We start from the raw sequence: 23874 nt of genomic DNA on the forward strand, positions 1-23874 counted from the left end.
CGACCCCTCCCCATTCATGTTGGTTTATGCCTTAGGGGACTCGGACGCTCATACTTGCATTTCAAAAGCACAGTATTTTCCACCGCCTCCCGCTAGCCCATCGCCCTTCCCCCATGGGAGCCTGCACAAGTCATGCAGTAGACAGGGAGGGAGTTCAGGTCATGTGCAATACACAAACGCCGAAGATCTACAGTACTTCTTTGCTCAGTTAGTTGTTTCAGAATACACTCATTTATACTCATTACCGCTGTGTATTTGCATTTAGCGTAAAGAATCGCTCCTGCAGATTTACTTTGATTTATGTGAAACTTGTGTGCACCCTTCCATTGAATGTATTAGAGAGAGAAAAAAATAATATTAAAGTGAATGTCATGGGAATACATAAAAAAAAGGCACTTCAGAACTTGAACCCTGGACCCCCAGCATGGGAGGTGGGAGCCTTCATCACTAGCCCACGACGCCTCATGAGAGATTCAAAATTTCATGTGTAAAAGTACTGCAAAGAGCGACCCCTCCCCATTGGTGTTGGTTTATGCCTTAGGGGACTCGGACGCTCATACTTGCATTTCAAAAGCACAGTATTTTCCACCGCCTCCCGCTAGCTCATCGCCCTTCCCCCCTGGGAGCCTGCACAGGTCATGCAGTAGACAGGGAGGGAGTTCAGGTCATCTGCAATACACAAACGCCGAAGATCTATACTACTGTGTTGCTCAGTTAGTTGTGTCAGAATACACTCATTTATACTCATTACTGCTGTGTATTTGCATTTAGCGTAAAGAATCGCTCCTGCAGATTTACTCTGATTTATGTGAAACTTGTGTGCACCCTTCCATTGAATGTATTAGAGAGAGAAAAAATAATATTAAAGTGAATGTCACGGGAACACATAAAAAAAGGCACTTCAGGACTTGAACCCTGGACCCCCAGCATGGGAGGTGGGAGCCTTCATCACTAGCCCATGACGCCTCATGAGAGATTCACAATTTCATGTGTAAAAGTACTGCAAAGAGCGACCCCTCCCCATTGGTGTTGGTTTATGCCTTAGGGGACTCGGACGCTCATACTTGCATTTCAAAAGCACAGTATTTTCCACTGCCTCCCGCTAGCCCATCGCCCTTCCCCCTGAGAGCCTGCACAGGTCATGCAGTAGACAGGGAGGGAGTTCAGGTCATGTGCAATACACAAACGCAGAAGATCTACAGTACTGTTTTGCTCAGTCAGAATACACTCATTTATACTCATTACCGCTGTGTATTTGCATTTAGCGTAAAGAATCGCTCCTGCAGATTTACTCTGATTTATGTGAAACTTGTGTGCACCCTTCCATTGACTGTCTTACATAGGAAAAAAAATAATATGTACTGTAAGTGAATGTCACAAGAACACATTAAAAAAAAGGTTGGAATCCCCTCTCCATTGCTGTTGGGTTATGCCTTAGGGGACTCGGACGCTCATACTTGCATTTCAAAAGCACAGTATTTTCCACCGCCTCCCGCTAGCCTATCGCCCTTCCCCCCTGGGAGCACAGGTCATGCAGTAGACAGGGAGGGAGTTCAGGTCATGTGCAATACACAAACGCCGAAGATCTATACTACTGTGTTGCTCAGTTAGTTGCGTCAGAATACACTCATTTATACTCATTACCGCTGTGTATTTGCAATTAGCATAAAGAATCGCTCCTGCGGATTTACTCTGATTTATGTGAAACTTGTGTGCACCCTTCCATTGATTGTCTTACAAAGAAAAAATAATAATATATAATGTAAGTGAATGTCACGGGAACACATTAAAAATAAAAATAAAATAAAAATGGCACTTCAGGACTCAAACTCTGGACCCCCAGCGTGGGAGGTGGGAGCCTTCATCGCTAGCACACGACGCCTCATGAGAGATTCACAATTTCATGTGTAAAAGTACTGCAAAAAGCAACCCCTCCCCATTGGTGTTGGTTTATGCCTTAGGGGACTCGGACGCTCATACTTGCATTTCAAAAGCACAGTATTTTCCACCATCCCCATTATGCCTTAGGGAAACTGAGACACTCATGTACATGTATTTCAAAAGCACGGTGTTTATGCATTGTACATTCTTCCTTTTCCACAATTAGTTGCGTCTCCATACACAAACTTGCGTCTGCATACACAAGTGTTTTAACGTGTTCGTTTGTGTCTGTATAAACTACAGTATTTACAGTATATTGAGAACTCTCACCGTCTGACCATTGGTCACCATCTATTAACATTACAGTCGTCACTGACCAATTGCCAGAGCTGTAGATAAGTCCGCTGCTATACGATCGAAAGTACTGGATTAGTGGAGCATTAGCCACCCAGTGGTGATGTGTAATGCATGCTGAGTATCTAGTATCGCCTCAACGCGCCTGCCCGTGATTAAACTCAGCAAGCTAAGCTATCGCCTTAGCGTGACTAAACGTCCGTCTAGGCGGAGAAACAGTCAAGATAATGGAGGCTACATCTGTACCTTGTGGTGAACATTTGAGTATCCGGAACTCTGTGGGACCCTTGGAAATATATTGTCGGATGAGTATATGTGTACCTCTGCTACCAGTGATTTGTTATATGTTTTTTTATCTATGAACGTTTGTGAGTGCATTTAATTTTTAATTAAATATTTCCCTATAAGTGGGTGTCTGCTCTATTGCGTTCATTCTATTTTCTAGCATTCTTATTGAATAGCAACCTGATTTGGAAAACTATCAAGAGATCTACATGATTTGATGTGTTTCCATGTACCAGCAATATACTACATGCCTTTTAATTTGAACGCTTGTGAGTGCAAAATCTAAACCATTAAAAAGTATTTTTTTTTTCATATTTGGATGTCTGCACTATTGCGTCCCTTCCTTTCTTGCAGTTCATTTATCCCATTGTTGGATTTTCTCTGAGGGACTCATTCTGCTTTGAAAAAGATTGTTGCCCCTATTTCTCTGAACTTTTTTGAGAAATGAAGGATGGTCATTATACCATTCAGGAGATTCATGTTATGAGTGACGTTATATATGTAACCATGTTAACATGGTATGCGCAATTATACATTTCATTTTTTGTTTTTGAATTAGGCCCTGGGTCCATTATCCTCTTTTGCGGTGCTGCTGAGGAGGACGAATGTCTCCATTTGCAAGGCGTCGTGCCCCCCTTGCCCCAGCATAGTATTTTTTCCACATATATTTTGGAAGGGGGGAATAGTCATTCCTTCCTAATTTTAAATATAGTTTTCTGTGCTTTCAGATCAACCAGTGATTTGAAAGCAGCAAATACACTTTAAAGGATTTTCACTAAATCCCCATGAATAACAATATGCACAAAAAATAGAAATGTATAATTGCGCTTACACTGGTACCATGAATACACAGATGACTTTTCCTCTTAGTCAGTTTCTCCCAGAGAAATTAGTCTGCTCTCCTTGTTTTTTCACAAAAACCAGGGAGATGTGGTAGCTTTCAAAAAACCTTATAGCACATCCAAAAAATTTAAACTGAAATGACAGAAGGAAGTACAATAGTGCAGACAACCAAGGTAAAGAGGTGAAGTTTTTATTTGTGGTAAATAGTTGCACTCACAAACAGCTCAAATTTGTCGGGCATGTAATATTATCCAAATCTGCATAGATGTGAGACATCAGATTTCTTGGTAATGTTAGAGGAATACTTCAATGGAAACTAGAAAGTGAAGAAATATGCAATAGTGCAGACACCCAATTTAAAGGGTTAATTTTTTTAATTTAAAAAAAAATGCACTCACAAACACTTCACATATAAAAAACATATAGCAAATTCGTTGGCGAAGGGAGGCACTCATATACCCATCCACCAATATTCGAAAGGTCCTATAGAGGTCCGGATACTCAATAGTTCCCTTTGAGGTGAGTTCTGGTGCAAATCCTTCAATACAAAAGTGTATTTAGCCACTATGCTTAATGCATTTCAAATTCTCCTGGATTCTTCCTCAGAAGCGATTTTTCCCTAATTTGGCAATGACCCCCAGTACCGGGGCAGGTGTCCGATTTTGACGGTCATGATGTCAAACCAAAAGCACTGGGGTATCAGGAAGTTGGCTGCTGGGCATGTCCTGAGGCTGTGCCCTGTGGGATTCTAGGTTTGATGCCATGGTATAAATGGGTACCATCAGAGCAGCGACTGTGTCACCAATATCTGCCCTGAGCAGCGTTAGCAGTTGCACACCCATCATTATGGCTCTGACTTGCACACATCATAAAGAACCTGTGACCTTACATCTAGCAGACATGCAACAATCATCACCACCAGCTACAAAACTTGAAACCTGTTGTTTGCAGCTGCAATATGTATGTCCTATTACTGATGTATTTTAAGATCTATGTAACTGAAAATAAGACACATCTGAAAGGGGTATGCTTAATTTGCTTCTATGCCACCTTACTATGCTGCATAGTGGTACTACTTTTGCATACAGTATTAAAGGATCCCTTGATTTTTGGAGATGGGTGAAAAAGATTTTAACACCACTTTACAGGTGATATTATCACCCAATTTCAAATCACTGATTTGCTTTATTTAGGTGCAATGTAGAGCAAGGGATAATTCTGCATACATAAACCAATATATTTAAAATATAAAAATCTCAATTACATGAAAAATGCAGCCAAAATATCTCCCAAATGGGGGCCATGCTTTCTACATTTTACTGTAATACAAACACTTATCATTGAAAAAAATAGCATCTTCAAATGAAATGAGCTGGGCATTGCTTAATTTGGGCTAGGTGCATTTGAACGCCTCTAATTGCAACCACATGCAAATTTTAAATATTATTTTGCAAGATTAAATATTTTAACGAGGCTTAAGGTGTGATTAGGCGAACTCCCAATTATCGGGGTGGGGGAGCAATGGGGGTCATTCCGAGTTGTTCGCTTGTTGCTGATTTTCGCTATATTGCGATTAGTCGCTTACTGCGCATGCGCAAGGTTCGCAGAGCGCATGCGCTTAGTTATTTTACTCAAAAGTTAGGTATTTTACTCACGGCATTACGAGGATTTTTCATCGTTCTGGTGATCGGAGTGTGATTGACAGGAAGTGGGTGTTTCTGGGCGGAAACTGTCCGTTTTATGGGTGTGTGCGGAAAAACGCTGCAGTTTCTGGGAAAAACGCGGGAGTGGCTGGAGAAACGGGGGAGTGTCTGGGCGAACGCTGGGTGTGTTTGTGACGTCAAACCAGGAACGAAACTGACTGAACTGATCGCAGTGGCAGAGTAAGTCCCGAGCTACTCAGAAACTGCAAAGAAATTTCTATTCGCAATTCTGCAAATCTTTCGTTCGCAATTCTGCAAAGCTAAGATTTACTCCCAGTAGGCGGCAGCTTAGCGTGTGCAATGCTGCTAAAAGCAGCTAGCGAGCGAACAACTCGGAATGAGGGCCAATATCTCTTTGAATTGCATGTGAAAAATAAATGTGGGTCCTATCTAATTATTATAATCATTGCCAATACTGCATGTAATTTAGAATTGCCCAAACATTCTAAAGTGTATTGTGGTGTATTTTCAATGAGGCAAAAATGGCACATTTTACAATTGCACCAAGTAATACTTGATCGGTTATCTGAATAAAACTGCACAAAGTTTCACTCCAGTTTCACTGTTTAGGCAAATTACACTTTTTAGAATATTTATTAGTTTAGTTAAATGACAATATTATACTGTACTTAGAAACATTTTTTAAAACTAGCTCACAGGAAACAGGTGGTTGCCCACACCAGCCAATGAGATATTATATTTTGTTTTTTGCTCACATAAATCTAAATAGAAGTATGTATCACAATAGTTTTTCATTTTATCTATTAAAAATAAAAGTATTTAATAAAAAATATTTTTTTTAATCTGTTTTTTGAAATCTGAAATATTTTATTCTTTGTACTACTTTGGACATGACGAATGATGAATAATAATGATGAATAATTTGCTTGTGAAGATCCATGTCCCCTAGTCTGTTACTGTGATAGGGATGTGACGGCTGCAATGGATATTATCGCCCCTGTACATATGTGACCACGCAAACCACAACTTCAAGCTCCTTGGTTAATGAACTCAAGAAAAGGGGTCATAGACTTGAAAGACGATGGAGGAGGGCTAAGCTGGTAGAGGATAAGATAAAACTATTAATGCAGTATGAAGAATATCAATCCAAAAGCACCTGTAGGACATCAAGAGTTCCTGTCACATGAGATCACAGCAGCAAACAATAAGTCAGCTCAGCTTTTTCGTACAGTGAAGATGCTTTGCAAGCCAGCATGCCTGTAACCCGATGAAGCCCTCTCTGAGGCAAGATGCAACAAATTTGCAAACTTCTTTGCAGATAAAGTATCCACCATCTGGGACGGAATCTCCGCAGTGCCATCAAAGGAGTGCCAAACTACCAAGCCTGCCAATGAAAGCCATCTGTTATCATGGACCAGCTTTGACCCAATATGTGGAAAAGACATTGCTGAGATTGCCCAAATGTTGCGTCCCACTACTAACTAAGCTCCTAATAGGGTGTATGGACATAATTGGCCCTGTATTTGCAAAAAATAGTTCAATGCTCTGTGCAGACAGGGAATTTTCCTGAATCCTTAAAGGCAGCGATTTTTAGACCTCTTCTTAAAAAAACTAAGTTAGATCCTGACTGCATGACCAACTACAGACCAGTTTCAAACCTTCCTTTTCTAGGAAAGGTTATTGAGAATGTGGTTGCAAATCAACTGGAAACCCACCTGGCAATCCATGATATTTATGATCCATTCAATCAGGATTCAGGAGAAGACACAGAACTGAAACAGCCCTGGTGTGTGTGTTATATGACCTTCTGATGGTAAGAGACAGAGGTGACAGTTCGTTCTTAATTCTTCTGGATCTCTGTGCATCATTTGATACCATGGACCATGGGATTCTGTGGACCGGATAGCACAGTCCTTAGTTGGTTCAAATCATTTCTCACCAGCAGGTCACAGAGCGTTATGTCTGGAGTTCACTCCTCATCACCAGTGCCACTGCCATGTGGTGTTCTACAAGGTTCTATACTATCCCGAAATGATTTTTGCAGTATACATGCTACCACTGGGTGAAACAATCAGATGCCATGGCCTGGTCTACCATTGCTATGCAGATGATACACATCTGTACCTGTCCTTTGCTCTGGGTAGTAAGAACCCAATAACAACCTTAAATGGCTGTCTAGCTGAGCTCCAGGAGTGGATGAGTGCCAGTTGGCTGCAACTGAATACTGATAAAACACAGGTCCTTATGATACAACCTCAACATCAAAGGACAAGATTGCAGCATAGCCAACCAATGGACATACGCTTGAGGATTCAGAGTTACAAACCACTGATCATGTGCGTAATCTTGGTGTGGTCCTGGATATTGGCTTGACACTTAAACATGAGATATCAGCCACAATCAAATCCTCATTCTTTCAGCTGAGGGACATAGCCAGAATCAAGCACTTAATTCTCTCTGAAGATCTGCCAAAAGTCATACATGCATTTGTATCGTCTTGATTAGACAACTGTAATGCCCTCTACCATTGGTCTCCCTGAAAAACAAGTGCGCTGTTTACAGCTGGTACAAAACACAGCTCCTGATTCCATACTGCCCTGCTCGAATATTACTATCTATAGATGAAGGACTATAAACTAACTAGAAACTCCAGTAATTCATATGGGGGTTGAGCTTTTAGCCATGCAGCTCTGACCCTATGAAACTCTTATTCTAATGAACAATTACTGGAAAGTTTGCACCGGACATTTTTCGGGTTTTGTGTTTTGGTCTTGGATTCGGTTCCGCGGCCGTGTTTTGGATTCGGACGCGTTTTGGCAAAACCTCCCTTAAAATTTTTTGTTGGATTCGGGTGTGTTTTGGATTCGGGTGTTTTTTTTTTTTTTTCAAAAACCCCTCAAAAACAGCTTAAATCATAGAATTTTAGGGTAATTTTGATCCTATACTATTATTAACCTTAATAACCATAATTTCCACTCATTTCCAGTCTATTCTGAACACCTCACAGTATTATTTTTAGTCCTAAAATTTGCACAGAGGTCGCTGGATGACTAAGATAAGCTACCCAAGTGGGCGGCACAAACACCTGGCCCATCAAGGAGTGGCACTGCAGTGTCAGACAGGATGGCACTTAAAAAAATAGTCCCCAAACATCACATGATGCAAAGATAAATAAAAAAAACCCTCCCACCCACCCTAATGTTGTATAAACAGGACATGCACACTTTAACAAACCCATCATTTCAGCGACAGGGTCTGCCACACGACTGTGGCTGAAATGATTGGTTGGTTTGGGTCCCCACCAAAAAAGAAGCAATCAATCTCTCCTTGCACAAACTGGCTCTACAGAGGCAAGATGTCCACCTCCTCCTCATCGTCCGATTCCTCACCCCTTTCACTGTGTACATCCCCCTCCTCACAGAGTATTAATTCGTCCCCACTGGAATCCACCATCACATGTCCCTGTGTAATTTCTGGAGGCAATTGCTGGTAAATGTCTCCACGGAGGAATGTATTATAATTCATTTTGATGAACATCATCTTCTCAACATTTTTTGGAAGTAACCTCCTACGCCGATCACTGACAAGGTGACCGGCTGCACTAAACACTCTTTTGGAGTACACACTGGAGGGGGGGCAACTTAGGTAAAATAAAGCCAGTTTGTGCAAGGGCCTCCAAATTGCCTCTTTTTCCTGCCAGTATACGTACGGACTGTCCGACATGCCTACTTGGATGCTGTCACTCATATAATCCTCCACCATTCTTTCAATGGTGACAGAATCATGGGGGTAATTCCAAGTTGATCGCAGCAGGATTTTTGTTAGCAATTGGGCAAAACCATGTGCACTGCAGGGGAGGCAGATATAACATGTGCAGAGAGAGTTAGATTTGGGTGGGGTGTGTTCAATCTGCAATCTAATTTACAGTGTAAAAATAAAGCAGCCAGTATTTACCCTGCACAGAAATAAAATAACTCACCCAAATCTAACTCTTTCTGCACATGTTATATCTGCCTCCCCTGCAGTGCACATGGTTTTGCCCAATTGCTATCAAAAATCCTGCTGCGATCAACTTGGAATTACCTCCCATATGCAGTGACAGTAGACATGTCAGTAATCGTTGGCAGGTTCTTCAGTCTGGACCAGATTTCAGCACTTGTTCCTGACTGCCCTGCATCACCGCCAGTGGGTGGTTTTGGAAATTTGCTCCTTTCCTGGCAGCTCCAGTGGCGGGAGAAAATGAAGGAGGAGCTGTTGGCGGGTCACGTTCCGCTTGACTTGACAAGTGTCTCACCAGCAGGTCTTTGAACATCTGCAGACTTGTGTCTGCCGGAAAGAGAGATACAACGTAGGCTTTAAACCTATGATCGAGCACGGTGGCCAAAATGTAGTGCTCTGATTTCAACAGATTGACCACCCGTGAATCCTCGTTAAGCGAATGAAGGGCTCCATCCACAAGTCCCACATGCCTAGCGGAATCGCTCTGTTTTAGCTCCTCCTTCAATCTCTCCAGCTGCTTTTGCAAAAGCCTGATGAGGGGAATGACCTGACTTAGGCTGGCAGTGTCTGAACTGACTTCACGTGCGGCAAGTTCAAAGGGTTGGAGAACCTTGCACAATGTTGAAATCATTCTCCACTGTGCTTCAGTCAGGTGCATTCCCCCTCCTTTGCCTATATCGTAGCTGATGTATAGGCTTGAATGGCCCTTTGCTGCTCCTCCATCCTCTGAAGCATATAGAGGGTTGAATTCTACCTCGTTACCACCTCTTGCTTCAGCTGATGGCAGGGTATGTTCAGGAGTGTTTGCTGGTGCACCAGTCTTCAGCACGCGGTGGCTGAATGCCGAAAGTGGCCCGCAATTCTTCGGGCCACCGACAGCATCTCCATTATCCCATGTAGTTTTTTATAAAATTCTGCACCACCAAATTCATTGTATGTGCAAAACATGGGACGTGCTGGAATTTGCCCACATGTAATGCACGCACAATATTGGTGGCGTTGTCAGATGTCACAAATCCCCAGGAGAGTCCAATTGGGGTAAGCCATTCTGCGATGATGTTCCTCAGTTTCCGTAAGAGGTTGTCAGCTGTGCATCTTATGTAAATCGGTGATACAAAGCATAGCCTGCCTAGGAATGAGTTGGCGTTTGCGAGATGCTGCTACTGGTGCCGCTGCTGCTGTTGTTGCTTCTGGAGGCAATTCTTCTACCCAGTGGGCTGACACAGTCATATAGTCCTGAGTCTGCCCTGCTCCACTTGTCCACATGTCCGTGGTTAAGTGGACACTGGGTACAACTGCATTTTTTAGGACACTGGTGACTCTTTTTCTGACGTCTGTATACATTCTCGGTATCGCCTGCCTAGAGAAGTGGAACCTAGATGGTATTTGGTACCGGGGACACACTACCTCAAGAAATTCTCTAAGTCCGTGTGAACTAACGGCGGATACCGGACGCACGTCTAACACCAACATAGTTGTCAAGGCCTGAGTTATCCGCTTTGCAACAGGATGACTGCTGTGATATTTCATCTTCCTCGCAAAGGACTGTTGGACAGTCAATTGCTTACTGGAAGTAGTACAAGTGGTCTTCCGACTTCCCCTCTGGGATGACAATTGACTCCCAGCAGCAACAACAGCAACGCCAGCAGCAGTAGGCGTTACACTCAAGGATCCATCGGAGGAATCTCAATTAGGAGAGGACTCGTCAGACTTGCCAGTGACATGGCCTGCAGGACTATTGGCATTCCTGTCTAAGGAGGAAATTGACACTGAGGGAGTAGGTGGGGTGGTTTGCAGGAGCTTGGGTACAAGAGGAAGAAGGGATTTAGTTGTCAGTGGACTGCTTCCGCTGTCACCCAAAGTTTTTGAACTTGTCAATGACTTCTGATGAATGCGCTGCAGGTGACGTATAAGGGAGGATGTTCCTAGGTGGTTAACGTCCTTACCCCTACTTATTACAGCTTGGCAAAGGCAACACACGGCTTGACACCTGTTGTCCACATTTCTGTTAAAATAATTCCACACCGAAGAGGTAATTTTTTTGGCATTTTGACCAGGCATGTCAATGGCCATATTCATCCCACGGACAACAGGTGTCTCCCTGGGTGCCTGACTTAAACAAACCACCTCACCATCAGAATCCTCCTTGTCAATTTCCTCTTCAGGGCCAGCAACACCCATATCCTCATCCTGGTGTACTTCAACAGTGACGTCTTCAATTTGAATATCAGGAACTGGACTGTGGGTGCTCCTTCCATCACTTGCAGGGGGCGTGCAAATGGTGGAAGGAGCCACCTCTTCCCGTCCAGTGTTGGGAAGGTCAGGCATCGCAACCGACACAATTGGACTCTCCTTGGGGATTTGTGATTTAGAAGAAGGCACAGTTCTTTGCTGTGCTCTTGCCAGCTTAACTCTTTTCATTTTTCTAGCGGGAGGATGAGTGCTTCCATCCTCATGTGAAGCTGAACCACTAGCCATGAACATAGGTCAGGGCCTCAGTCATTCCTTGCCACTCGGTGTCGTAAATGGCATATTGGCAAGTTTATGCTTCTCCTCAGACGATTTTAATTTAGATTTTTGGGTCATCATTTTACTGAACTTTTGCTTTTTGGATTTTACACGCTCTCTACTATGACATTGGGCATCGGCCTTGGCAGACGACGTTGATGGCATTTCATCGTCTCTGCCATGACTAGTGGCAGCAGCTTCAGCACTAGGTGGAAGTGGATCTTGATCTTTCCCTATTTTACCCTCCACATTTTTGTTCTCCATTTTTTAATGTGTGGAATTATAGGCCAGTAATATATCTGGAATTAGACGGCAGTAATGTCTGGAATTAGATACCACTATAGATACCAGATATCACTGTGACTGGAATGATGATGACCTATGCACAGTGACAGGACACTACCACAGCACCCTACAGCAGCAAGATGCAGCACAAGACACTGGACTTTTAGTCACCACAATGCAGCACTGACACTGAGCACAGATATTGAGCACTGATCAGGATACTAGAAGTGACACAGAGCATCAAGATACAGCAATGGCTTACTGTACTGTACTACTATATATTGGTGGTCACCACAATGCAGCACTTTACTACTATATACTGGTGGTCACCACAATGCAGCACAGATTTGAGCACTGATCAGGATACTAGAACTGAGTCTGACATGGAGCTGCAAGATACAGCAATGGCCTACTGTACTGTACTACTATATACTGTGGTCACCACAATGCAGCACTGTACTACTATATACTGGTGGTCACCACAATGCAGCACAGATATTGAGCACTGATCAGGATACTAGAAGTGACACAGAGCAGCAAGATACAGCAATGGCCTACTGTACTGTACTACTATATACTGGTGGTCACCACAATGCAGCACTGTACTACTATATACTGGTCACAACAATGCAGCACAGATATTGAGCACTGATCAGGATACTAGAACTGAGCCTGACACGGAGCTGCAAGATACAGCAATGGCCTACTGTACTGTACTACTATATACTGGTGGTCACCACAATGCAGCACTGTACTACTATATACTGGTCACAACAATGCAGCACAGATATTGAGCACTGATCAGGATACTAGAACTGAGTCTGACATGGAGCTGCAAGATACAGCAATGGTCTACTGTACTGTACTACTATATACCGGTGGTCACCACAATGCAGCACACTGAGCACAGATATTGAGCTTTTCAGGCAGAGAACGTAGCTACATCCTCTCCGCTTAATCTACAATGCACGAGTGAAAATGGAGGTGATGCGCGGTTCTTTATATGGAATACGAATCTCGCAAGAATCCGACAGCGGGATTATGACGTTTGGCCTCGTTCGGGTTAACCGAGCAAGGCGGGAAGAACTGAGGCTGCCTCGGACCCGTGAAAACCACGTGAAGTTCGGGGGGGTTCAAATCTCGACGAACCGAACCTGCTCATCTCTACTGGAAACATTTACATGCAGTTATTGCTGCACAAGGGGGTCATACCAGATACTGAAAGCAATGGTTCACATACTTTTGCCACTCACAGATGTGTGCTATTGGATCATTTTCCTCAATAAAAATATATATAGTTTTTTTTGTCTCATTTGTTTGATTTGGTTCTCTTTATTTACTTTTAGGACATGTGAAAGCTGAGGTAGCTTTAGACTAAATTTCAGCAGAAATATAGAAAATTCTGAAGTGTTCTCAAGCTTTCAGGAACCACTGATTATGACTGGCTATTTGCATATTCAACCTCCAGCTGATAGTATATCATTATTTACAGGAATTAAACATTCCATTGCAATTATAAACCTATGACAGTTGTATGGGTGATTGAATTTAATTTTATTTTATATAGAAAATGTTACTTTTGTGTTTTGTAACAGTGCCGTAACTAGCTATGGGCCAGCGGTGCCTGGCACACAGTGCAAGAGCACTGTGGGCGCAGGACCGCCGGCCGAACCCACAGGGCTGCGACGCTGACCACTGCTCCCCCTCTCTGGCCACAGTGCTTCCTCTAACAACAGCAGCCTATCCAAAGCGCTGCACCCTGCACCCCCCAGCACCCATTGACAGCCGCCCGTCATAGTACTGTCAGCGCCTGAGTGCTGGGCTCTTTGCGCCAGCGGCAATCTAATGAGGATAGATTTAAAAGCCAGCGCCTCCGCAGCCGCACTGACTGCAGGGAAGGAGCCGGGGAAGGCAGTGGGTGCTGGGTCAGCAGCAGCCATTTGCTGGGCAGGGTAACACATGGACCGGGAGCACCTGACAGGTGGGCAGAGGAATTCAAAGTGCGCCAGCTGTCTTCTGCTGAGGACTCCGTGTGGATGCTGGATCGTGTATTGTGGCCTTCCCCCAGGCGAGTAGACACACACACACACACACACACACACACACACACACACACACACAATCTCTCTCTCTCTATCTCTCTCTCACCTCTGCCTGCTTAATGTGTAAAAAGGAGGTCTCTGTTATTGTAATGTGTAAAAAGGGGGACGCTGTCTGCCGTAATGTGTAAAAAGGGGACACTGTCTGCCGTAATGTGTAAGAAGGGGACGCTGTCTGCTGTAATGTGTAAAAAGGGGACGCTGTCTGCCGTAATGTGTAAAAAGGGGACACTGTCTGCCGTAATGTGTAAAAAGGGGGACGCTGTCTGCCGTAATGTGTAAGAAGGGGACGCTGTCTGCCGTAATGTGTAAAAAGGGGACGCTGCCGTAATGTGTAAGAAGGGGATGCTGTCTGCCATAATGTGTAAAAAGGGGACGCTGTCTGCCGTAATGTGTAAAAAGAGGACGCTGTCTGCCGTAATGTGTAAAAAGGGGGACGCTGTCTGCTGTAATGTGTAAGAAGGGGACGCTGTCTGCCATAATGTGTAAAAAGGGGACACTGTCTGCTGTAATGTGTAAGAAGGGGACGCTGTCTGCCGTAATGTGTAAAAAGGGGGACGCTGTCTGCTGTAATGTGTAAAAAGGGGACGATGTCTGCCGTAATGTCAGTCATTCCTTGCCACTCTGTGTCGTAAATGGCATATTGGCAAGTTTATGCTTCTCCTCAGACGATTTTAATTTAGATTTTTGGGTCATCATTTTACTGAACTTTTGCTTTTTGGATTTTACACGCTCTCTACTATGACATTGGGCATCGGCCTTGGCAGACGACGTTGATGGCATTTCATCGTCTCTGCCATGACTAGTGGCAGCAGCTTCAGCACTAGGTGGAAGTGGATCTTGATCTTTCCCTATTTTACCCTCCACATTTTTGACCTGTCTGCCGTAATGTGTAAAAAGGGGACACTGTCTGCCGTAATGTGCAAAAAGGGGGACGCTGTCTGCCGTAATGTGTAAGAAGGGGACGCTGTCTGCCGTAATGTGTAAAAAGGGGACGCTGCCGTAATGTGTAAGAAGGGGATGCTGTCTGCCATAATGTGTAAAAAGGGGACGCTGTCTGCCGTAATGTGTAAAAAGAGGACGCTGTCTGCCGTAATGTGTAAAAAGGGGGACGCTGTCTGCTGTAATGTGTAAGAAGGGGACGCTGTCTGCCATAATGTGTAAAAAGGGGACACTGTCTGCTGTAATGTGTAAGAAGGGGACGCTGTCTGCCGTAATGTGTAAAAAGGGGGACGCTGTCTGCTGTAATGTGTAAAAAGGGGACGCTGTCTGCCGTAATGTGTAAAAAGGGGGACGCTGTCTGCCCTAATGTGTAAAAAGGGGGACGCTGTCTGCCGTAATGTGTAAAAAGGGGGACGCTGTCTGCCGTAATGTGTAAAAGGGGATGCTGTCTGCCGTAATGTGTAAAAAGGGGGAAGCTGTCTGCCGTAATGTGTAAAAATGGGATGCTGTCTGCTGTAATGTGTAAAAAGGAGATGCTGTCTGCCGTAATGTGTAAAAAGGGGGACGCTGTCTGCCGTAATGTGTAAAACGGGGACGCTGTCTGCCGTAATGTGTGAAAAGGGGGACTGTCTGCCATAATGTGTAAAAAGGGGGACGCTGTCTGCCGTAATGTGTAAAAGGGGCTCTACCTGGTGTAGTGGCGCTACTGTGCGGGGTAATTTGAATAATGGAGACTACTGTGCACCGTAGCATGAATTGGTATTATTCCCTTCCCTGTGAAGCCACGCCCCTAATATTTTTTGCACGCGCCTATGGCGCGCACTGCCCATATTTTGCGGGGGGCGCCAATGCTGTTTCTTGCACACAGCACTAAAATGCCTATTTACGGCACTGTTCTGTAATAACACAATAAACACAATATTATGTTTGCATTTGCTGTCTGCATATTAGAGGGGGCACTTTGATATGAAAGACGTGGGTCTTGTAGTGGGTGAGGTGCTAGTCCAGGTAGAAGGGTCTCCACTACAAGTCTCTTTAGAATGTAATCTTTCACGAGCAGGGCCCTCTTCCCTCATGTGCTTATACTTTTTCTTACTTTAATAATCTTCAACTGCAGCAAATCCAGCAGTCTTCTGCCACCTGATACTTATTCCAGTGTCATCTGCTGAAATAGCTATGTTTAATTACCCTGTACTTGTCCTATATTGTCATCAACTGTAAGTTGCTGTTTTCCTGTCTTGATTATTTGTTTATGTACTCTGTAATTGGATGCTGCGGAACCCTTGTGGCGCCATATAAATAAAGGATAATAATAATAATAATAATAATAATAATAATAATTAATAATAAAGTTACAGCAGGGTAGCATCTCTTATGTATAAAATGAGGATGTGCAGTCCACCCCCCCCCCTTACTCTGTAATTGTGTACCAGTGACATGTGGTGAGGTAAATGGCTCAGGAGGCACTGGCTAGTACCAAAGCCAGATTTACACACAATATATGAGCCAAAGGGTTCATGTGGGCATTATAAAGAGGTGCAGCAGTATAAACTCCTGGAAATTTGGTGAGTTTTGATCACAGATGTGCAGAAAAGATAGGCAGGTGAGGCACTGCCTCAACTGCCATAGGCTTTTTACTCCAGAGTTTTGATTATAAAAATGATTAGAATAATACAAAGAAGATATTTTTAACATATTCTTTGTATTTTTCATAAACTTTACACAGTCACTGTGACATGTGCTGCCTGCAGCTCTGTTCTGTCTGCTTAATTGCTGTATCAGCTGCATGGGATTAGTGATGTTTATTGGCTCCTGTTCCCTTTATCTCCTGAATCTGCCTTGCACTGCTTGCTGGTCATAGAACTTAGTTGCAGCGGGAGCCCTTGTCCCTCTGTGTCAGGTCCTAGTTCTGTTGGAATACTGTCTTCCATTCTTCCACAGCTGCAGCACTGCAGAAACCCTGTTGTTTGTTCCTGTAACCACTTTATCATTTGTGCCCCTGTTTTATGTGCTGTCTGTAGGAGTACATTCTATTGTTCATTGGATACTAAACAGCAATCACCACCTGAGTACCTAGCACTCCTGTTATGCTGTATTCATCTCCTAGCAGTAGTATTGCTCCTACTGTCAGTCATTTATTGCAGTTGACAGGAGTAACCTCCACTGGCCTGGAGCATTCTGTGTTATCTGTGTATCTGTTCTGCATTCCCTGTCATTTACTTCGGTCATTGGAAGTAGTTACTACTGCTGGTATAGAGCATTCCTTGTCATTTATGTACCAGTTGATATATAATCCTTATCTGTCTCTTTAATCAGATTACCCTGTCTGTTAGTCAGTTATTGCCATCTCTCCAGACTACTTCCTCATTGCTATTATCATTGGTGCACCACTCTTTCTGTATCTCAACAGTCAGGTATCTCATTAGTACCTATACACTATTACTATTCTTAGTTATTAATTCATTATTCCCTTGTCTTGTTCTTGTCTTCTTATATTCTTGGTCTTGTCTTTGATGTCTTTTTACCGGCATTGATCCAGGTCACTCAGGGTTGAGCTTGTACTACCGCCAGTGGCGTAAGACCTGGTGGGATCCCAGTACCGGTAAGCACGTTTCGCATTATGGAAAAGTGGCTGTTATAGCCAAGAAGACCCGCTGGGGAGTTCTACTAGTCTCAACCCTGGGTGTACACGGGTCACTGCCCAGAAGACTATCTACAACCTCATCTCCTGCAAAGAACCTCAGTTACATTCGTAACAGTCACAATCTGCCTCACCTCTCAGCACGTCACTGTTGTGTGTGTATGTACACTTGAAGTTGGAGATCCTTCTACCTGGACTAGCACCCCACCCACCTGCCTTTAGGTGTTTTTAATTAATAGGGGTTCTTGCATTTGCTGTCTACATATTAACACTGTGATAAGTAAGACCTGGACAAATGTATATACAGTATGTCAGTATTAGGGATGTTAGGGACCCAACTGATGAAGTTACGGTAACATGGTAGGTTGGCCCACATTTTTGGCCAAAATCAAGCTAAGAACCTCATTTTCAATCCATGTTAAATTGTAGAGTTTATTATAATTGTTTTGATTACCAGTGTTCTTAGTGCATTTTCCTTTTTTGTGTGTGCAGCCTATCCCCCCACCCCTTTACTATCTATCTATCTATCTATCTATATATATATCATCTATCTATCTGGGATGTGGTTAGCATCCTGGCAGTCGGAAAGTCAGTGGTCATGTGACCGATGCCAGAATCCCGACACCACTCGGAAACCCGGTGCCGTTACACCAACTGAAGGTAAGTATTGGGGTGACTGTTAGGGTTAAGGCCCAGAGGAGTTAGGATTAGGCACTAGAGGGGGGGTTAGCACTAGCTGCCACCCCTCCCCCCGAGTCTTAGCCCCCCTAGCAGCCACCCCCAGTGTCTTAGCCCTAGCCACCAACCCCAGATTCTATGGTTTTGCTTTGTGATTGTCCCTTTTAAAAAAATGTCTGAGATCGGCCGGCAACCCGCACCTCTGGTGATCTTGGTCTGCATTACATCCCGCCAATGAAGTTAAGTGACACATTGAATATCTTGGCATTGTTCATTAGAATGATATATGATATAGTGAACTCCCTATTGTAAATTATATGAAAATTAAAGAAGTGCTGTCATTGCATAAGAGCGCAAGGCTAGCGGCCAAGTATGTTTAAATAGATCACAGACATCTAAGGTGACTTCTAATATTTATATTTATTTACAGTAAGTGCTGCATTATTCTTTATCATACTGAAGTTTTCCTAATGAACACTGAAGTGATGACATCAGAACTCACTGATTATAAATTGATGATATCAGAATTCAGTACCCATACATGTTTAATATTTAGAGTAGTATTATACTGTATTGTTTGCATATTATAAGAGAATATACAGTACAAACAAAAGTCTATTCCATAACACTGTTATGGGGGGGGGGGCAGGGTCATGATAGTACATAGGATGTTCTGTGTTGGCCCCACTTCCCAAATGTGTGACATCATGATGTCATAATAAGGGGACAGGGCCACCAACACTAGGGGGAGAAGCTTAGCTCCTAAGGTCGCTCTGGGCGGCTCTGTGGCGGGCAACCTGGAGTAAGATGAAGCTGACACACCAGGCTTTCTAGGCTGCCTGGTGTTGTTCCAGGCACCCTGTGTCATGGAGCAGTGATGGTGGCGCCCCAAAGGCCCTTTGCTCTGGGCGGCAGCGCTGCTCGCCCATACCCTAGTTACGGCCCTGTGTGGAAAAAGAGAAAGTTTATATTTGTCATACCTGAAACATAGCATTAACATATGGCCTAATCTAAAATGTATGTTTTTGAGAAAATATTGTTACATTCATTTTATTTTTTTACATTACAAATGGGTGGTTTACTGTAGGTCTTAGTCTGTCCCTGGACGTAACAATTTCCACAGTAAAGGCTCTTGGTGCCAATGGTAATGTATTAAACCTAGGAGAGAGATAAAGTATAAGAGACAAAGTACCAGCCAATCAGCTTCTAACAGGAGCTGTTTGGTTGATGCCTTATCTCTCTCCACTCATGCATGTCCCCCTAATTCTCCATGACGCTATGAGCCTGCGTGGTTTGCATTTTATCATCAAAGCAGTGCCAAGCCCGGTGTCTACTTCTGACACCCCTATCACCACCGGGATGTCATTTTTCGTATTATCATCTCATTCTCACTGTAATTAGACCATATAGGTTAAAATGGGGCCTTACTACACACTGAAGCATTCATTTTGCAAATAAAATAAAATGCTTCATGAAATACAATTTGGAATGAAAAATAATTTGCACGTTTTGGAAGAATTGTATAGCTCAAACAAAGCCAAGCAAACCAAAACTTTATCGCCTGTTTAATGTTGCAATTTTACCCACAGTTTAAGCTATGATCATATACCTTATCATGTTTCCTCCGCCATAAGCATTGCAGGACATATCCTGTTTTCACATGCAAGTGAAATCTCTAGAGCAAAATACTTTTAGTTACAAGCAGGATTTCACTAATTACATATTACAAATAACAGTCGAGCGCTAATATTTATTTGGAAAGGTAATAGCGTAAGCAGTAAAGCACATTACATTGTTACTGTTTATGAAAAAAATGCCAAAAAAATAAAAATCACATGGCCGTATATTATTAAAAAATAATAACTTTTTCTACTGATTTACTTCAAATATGAACATTAGACTACAATGCTTTGTAATGTCTATATCCATAGCTGCAATACATGTTATAGTGTTGTGCTGCATGTATGGAGATCTAAATTTGGAAATCATTTGTCAAATTATTTTCTTATTAATGCAAAACTTTATTAACAAAAAAAAAGGGTAGACAGCTCAACATTTTTATTGCAGCTGCTGTACATGATCACAACCAGAATTACAATTGAAAATAATATAAAATATATTTTTTAGTGCAAAAGTAAAGTTTCCACATGGTCCTAAAGATCTAATATGCAAATAAACATCACATTGTAATAACAAAATTAAAAGTTGATAATTATAAAAATATTTTAAAAAGCATCGATTCATATTTTTAAAATGTAATACTATAAAATGCGTATAATGCTGAGATCATACTAAACACAAGAAACATTTTGATGAAAAAAATTAAAATAATTAAATGTTGTTTATGCAAATTAACTGTAATATTGATAGCAATAAATTATCTGTTACTGCTACATAATGAGTTTAACCAATTATTGCAAGCATGTTCTGAAGCAAAACTGCACCTTTGATATTATAAATGCCCCTTTTATAAACAATTACAGTACAACTAATATATAAAAGTGAAAAAAAATGACAATTACCTTTTGTGTTCTCTTTTACAAGGCTCCTTTCGGCACAAATTAGACATATACAAAATGAGAAGGACGGTGGAATTGATTCAACAAGTCTGAATTCTCAGGTTTCAGCAAGCAAACTGGCCTGTGCAGATGGTGATTGCTACTAATGTCTGGGAACTTCCAGGGGGAATCCCCATAGCACAGCTTCCTTATTTGTTGTACATATCAACCAATTGCTTTCAGTATCTTCTAACCAAAAATACAATGTAAGAGCGGGCTATTCTTAGACAGATACACTTATTTTTCTAAGAATACCTAATGTTTTAAAATGTTTTAAATCTCATTCACATATATGCACTGGGAAAGTTGGGTAACTTTGTGTAAAAGCAAACTTTCCCTTGGATATATTATTCTACCAAGAAACAATATAACCCACCCAAATCTAAATCTCTCTGCACGTTACATCTGCCCCACCTGCAGTGCAACATAGTTTTGCTCATTAGTGTGCTTTTTTGGTTTGCTAACAAACCTGAATAACCCCATAAACGATTGTATTTTTAGTATTCTTTAGCATATGAGAAATAGGCCATGCAACAATCTAGAACTTACAGTATAAAGCAGTATTAAAATGTTAAAATGCAATGGTTGCAGGGGTACTAATGACACTTATTTAATCCACTTTTTATGTAGCTCCTAACATTTCAAATCTGCTGTTCCTAATCTGTGTGGCCCAATATGCCTGCTCGGGAACAGAACCTGGAAATCAGCCTAATTGGAGCGACCTAAAACACTGGCCCAGATCTAAAAGAGTGCTCAGAGACACTTACCAGGATCTCTGACATAGTATGATCTCTTTAGAAGAATCCAAACTGGTAAACACAACAGCACCCTCAATGTTAAGATCAGCAAGGCCCCAGTTTTGATCAATCAGTCATCAGAAATAAGCTGTTAGGTAGAGGGACAGATGCCTACACCCAACAGCTGAGTTATAAGGCTCATCCAGATCTACTACTGCTCCAAAACTAGGCAATACCTGTCAATGTGGCCAAGAACTTAGAAACCTGTTCGACTCCCAATAAATCCCAGTCACAGCTACATATTAAAAGGCCCACATATTACAAAATGACACCAGAATCTTGCACCAACCCTACCACTGTGCCATAGGCCCCTATCTGACCAAGGCCCCCTACTACCACTGCTGTCACAGCTCATGTGGTCCCAATCTTTGGGTATTAATAGTGCCTACAGTGGCCTGTACAATAGGATAAGAGACTCTGGGGTCTATTTACTAAGCCTGGGATGGAGATAAAGTGCACAGAGATAAAGTAGCAGCCAACCAGCTCCTAACTGTCATTTTTCAAACCCAGCCTGTGACATGCCAGGTAGTTGCTGATTGGTAATTTATCCTCGTGCACTTTATCTCCATCCAAGGCTTAGTAAATAGACCCCTCTGGGGGAGATGTACTAAGCCAGAGGTTCTCAAACTCGGTCCTCGGGGGCACACACAGTGCATGTTTTGCAGGTAACCCAGCAGGTTCACAGGTGTATTAATTACTCACTGACACATTTTAAAAGGTCCACAGGTGGAGCTAATTATTTCACTTGTGATTCTGTGAGGAGACCTGCAAAACATGCACTGCGTGTGCCCCCGAGGACCGAGTTTGAGAACCTCTGTACTAAGCAGTGAAAACTAGTGGAGAAGTGAGCCAATGGAGGAGTTGCCCATGGCAACCAATCAACTGCTCTGTATAATTTTGTAGTATGCAAATTATAAACGTTACTTCAATTCTGATTGGCAACCAACCACAACAACCAATCAGCTTCCAGCTATCATTTCATGAAATGTACTAGATAAATGATAGCTATAAGCTGATAGGTTGCTTTGGATAACCTTTCCAACTACAGTATATTTTATACAAAGTTTGATACATCTCCTCCTAATAACACAATACCTTTAAACAGGGGTGCCACAATGTTTTAGGTTTGGGGGCAAGATATAATTTCATTTTGTTGCCCGTAAATCGCTGAATGCCACCCCCTTAGAGGCAGCTGGAGTTACTTGCCACAACACCTACCTGATGAGAGAGATATATATCAATCTATATTTATATAGACATCTTTATCTACAATATCAGTGTCGCAAGGGGGATGGCGGGAGTGTTTGGGTCCAAAGAGGAGAGAGAAAGGATGAAGGGGGGCTTAAGGGGAGTGGGGAGAAACACATGAAGTGGGAGGTGAGAAGGGTGCATGGCTGGTCCCAGAGAAGGTGCCAGCCCACAGTAACTATCCACACACTGTAGGGGCTGAAGCTAGGTTTAGGGGGAGGAGGATGCTGGAGGTGGGTGGAGAAGGGCTGTGGGGAGAGAGGAGGTGGAGCAGCCAGAAAGTGGATTATCTTGATCTTGACACTGCCTGTGCTAACCCTAGATGGTGTCCGCTCTGCACTCTGCGACCCAGTGCATTGCCTGTCGAACCTCAAATGTTGGGGGGAATGTGAGCTACCCCCTTGCCCCCTGTTCCAACACCTATGTCTTTAAACTATGTGCCACCTAAGTAGGTATAAATGGGGAAATTTATCAAACTTCGGAGAACGATAAAATACCACCCAATCAGTTTCTAACTGCCATGTTACAGACTGTGTTTGAAAAATGATAGGAGTTAATTTGTTGGTACTTTATCTCTCTCCACTTTATCTCTTTCCATTTTATCTCTATCCAGGCATTGATAAATCTCCTACAAGGTAAGAGACTTAGGTGAAGATTTATGAAACAGTGAAAAGAGTGGAGAAGTGAGCCAGTGGAGAAGTTTCCCATGGCAACCAATCAGCTACTATTTTATAGAATGCACTTTATAAATGTTATTTCAAAGCTGATTGGTTGCTAACTGGGCAAATTCTCCACTGGCACACTTCTCCACTCTTTTCACTGCTTCATACATTACCCCCCTTACATGGCAATTCAATTATCTGTGATGTGCCAGGCCAATAAATTATCTACAATTTTAGCACATGTATTAGCTGGCTTACAGAAGAAAATACAACAGGTAATTTGGATGAAGGCTGACTTCAACTGGCTATCATTAAAGCTAACTGTGCTAATGGATGATATACCGTCCAGTTGTCTTGCTGAAAGTTAATATAGACAAGTGCTATTGCTCCAAACACTGATTTATCCTCTCAGGTGGTTATTTAGGTTTGT

General features: G+C 42.7%; 1 protein-coding gene across 1 annotated transcript in view; it reads right to left on the minus strand.

Moving 5' to 3' along the window:
• The window catches only part of TANK (TRAF family member associated NFKB activator), a 164538-nt gene extending 143660 nt beyond the window's left edge, over window positions 1–20878 (minus strand). The window contains exon 1 of the mRNA XM_063933643.1: window positions 20702–20878. The gene's annotated coding sequence lies outside the window, so the exon portion shown is untranslated. The remainder of the gene's footprint in view (window positions 1–20701) is intronic.
• Window positions 20879–23874: the final 2996 nt, after the last annotated feature.

Source organism: Pseudophryne corroboree, chromosome 7, assembly GCF_028390025.1.
Source record: "Pseudophryne corroboree isolate aPseCor3 chromosome 7, aPseCor3.hap2, whole genome shotgun sequence".
Lineage (NCBI taxonomy): Eukaryota > Metazoa > Chordata > Amphibia > Anura > Myobatrachidae > Pseudophryne > Pseudophryne corroboree.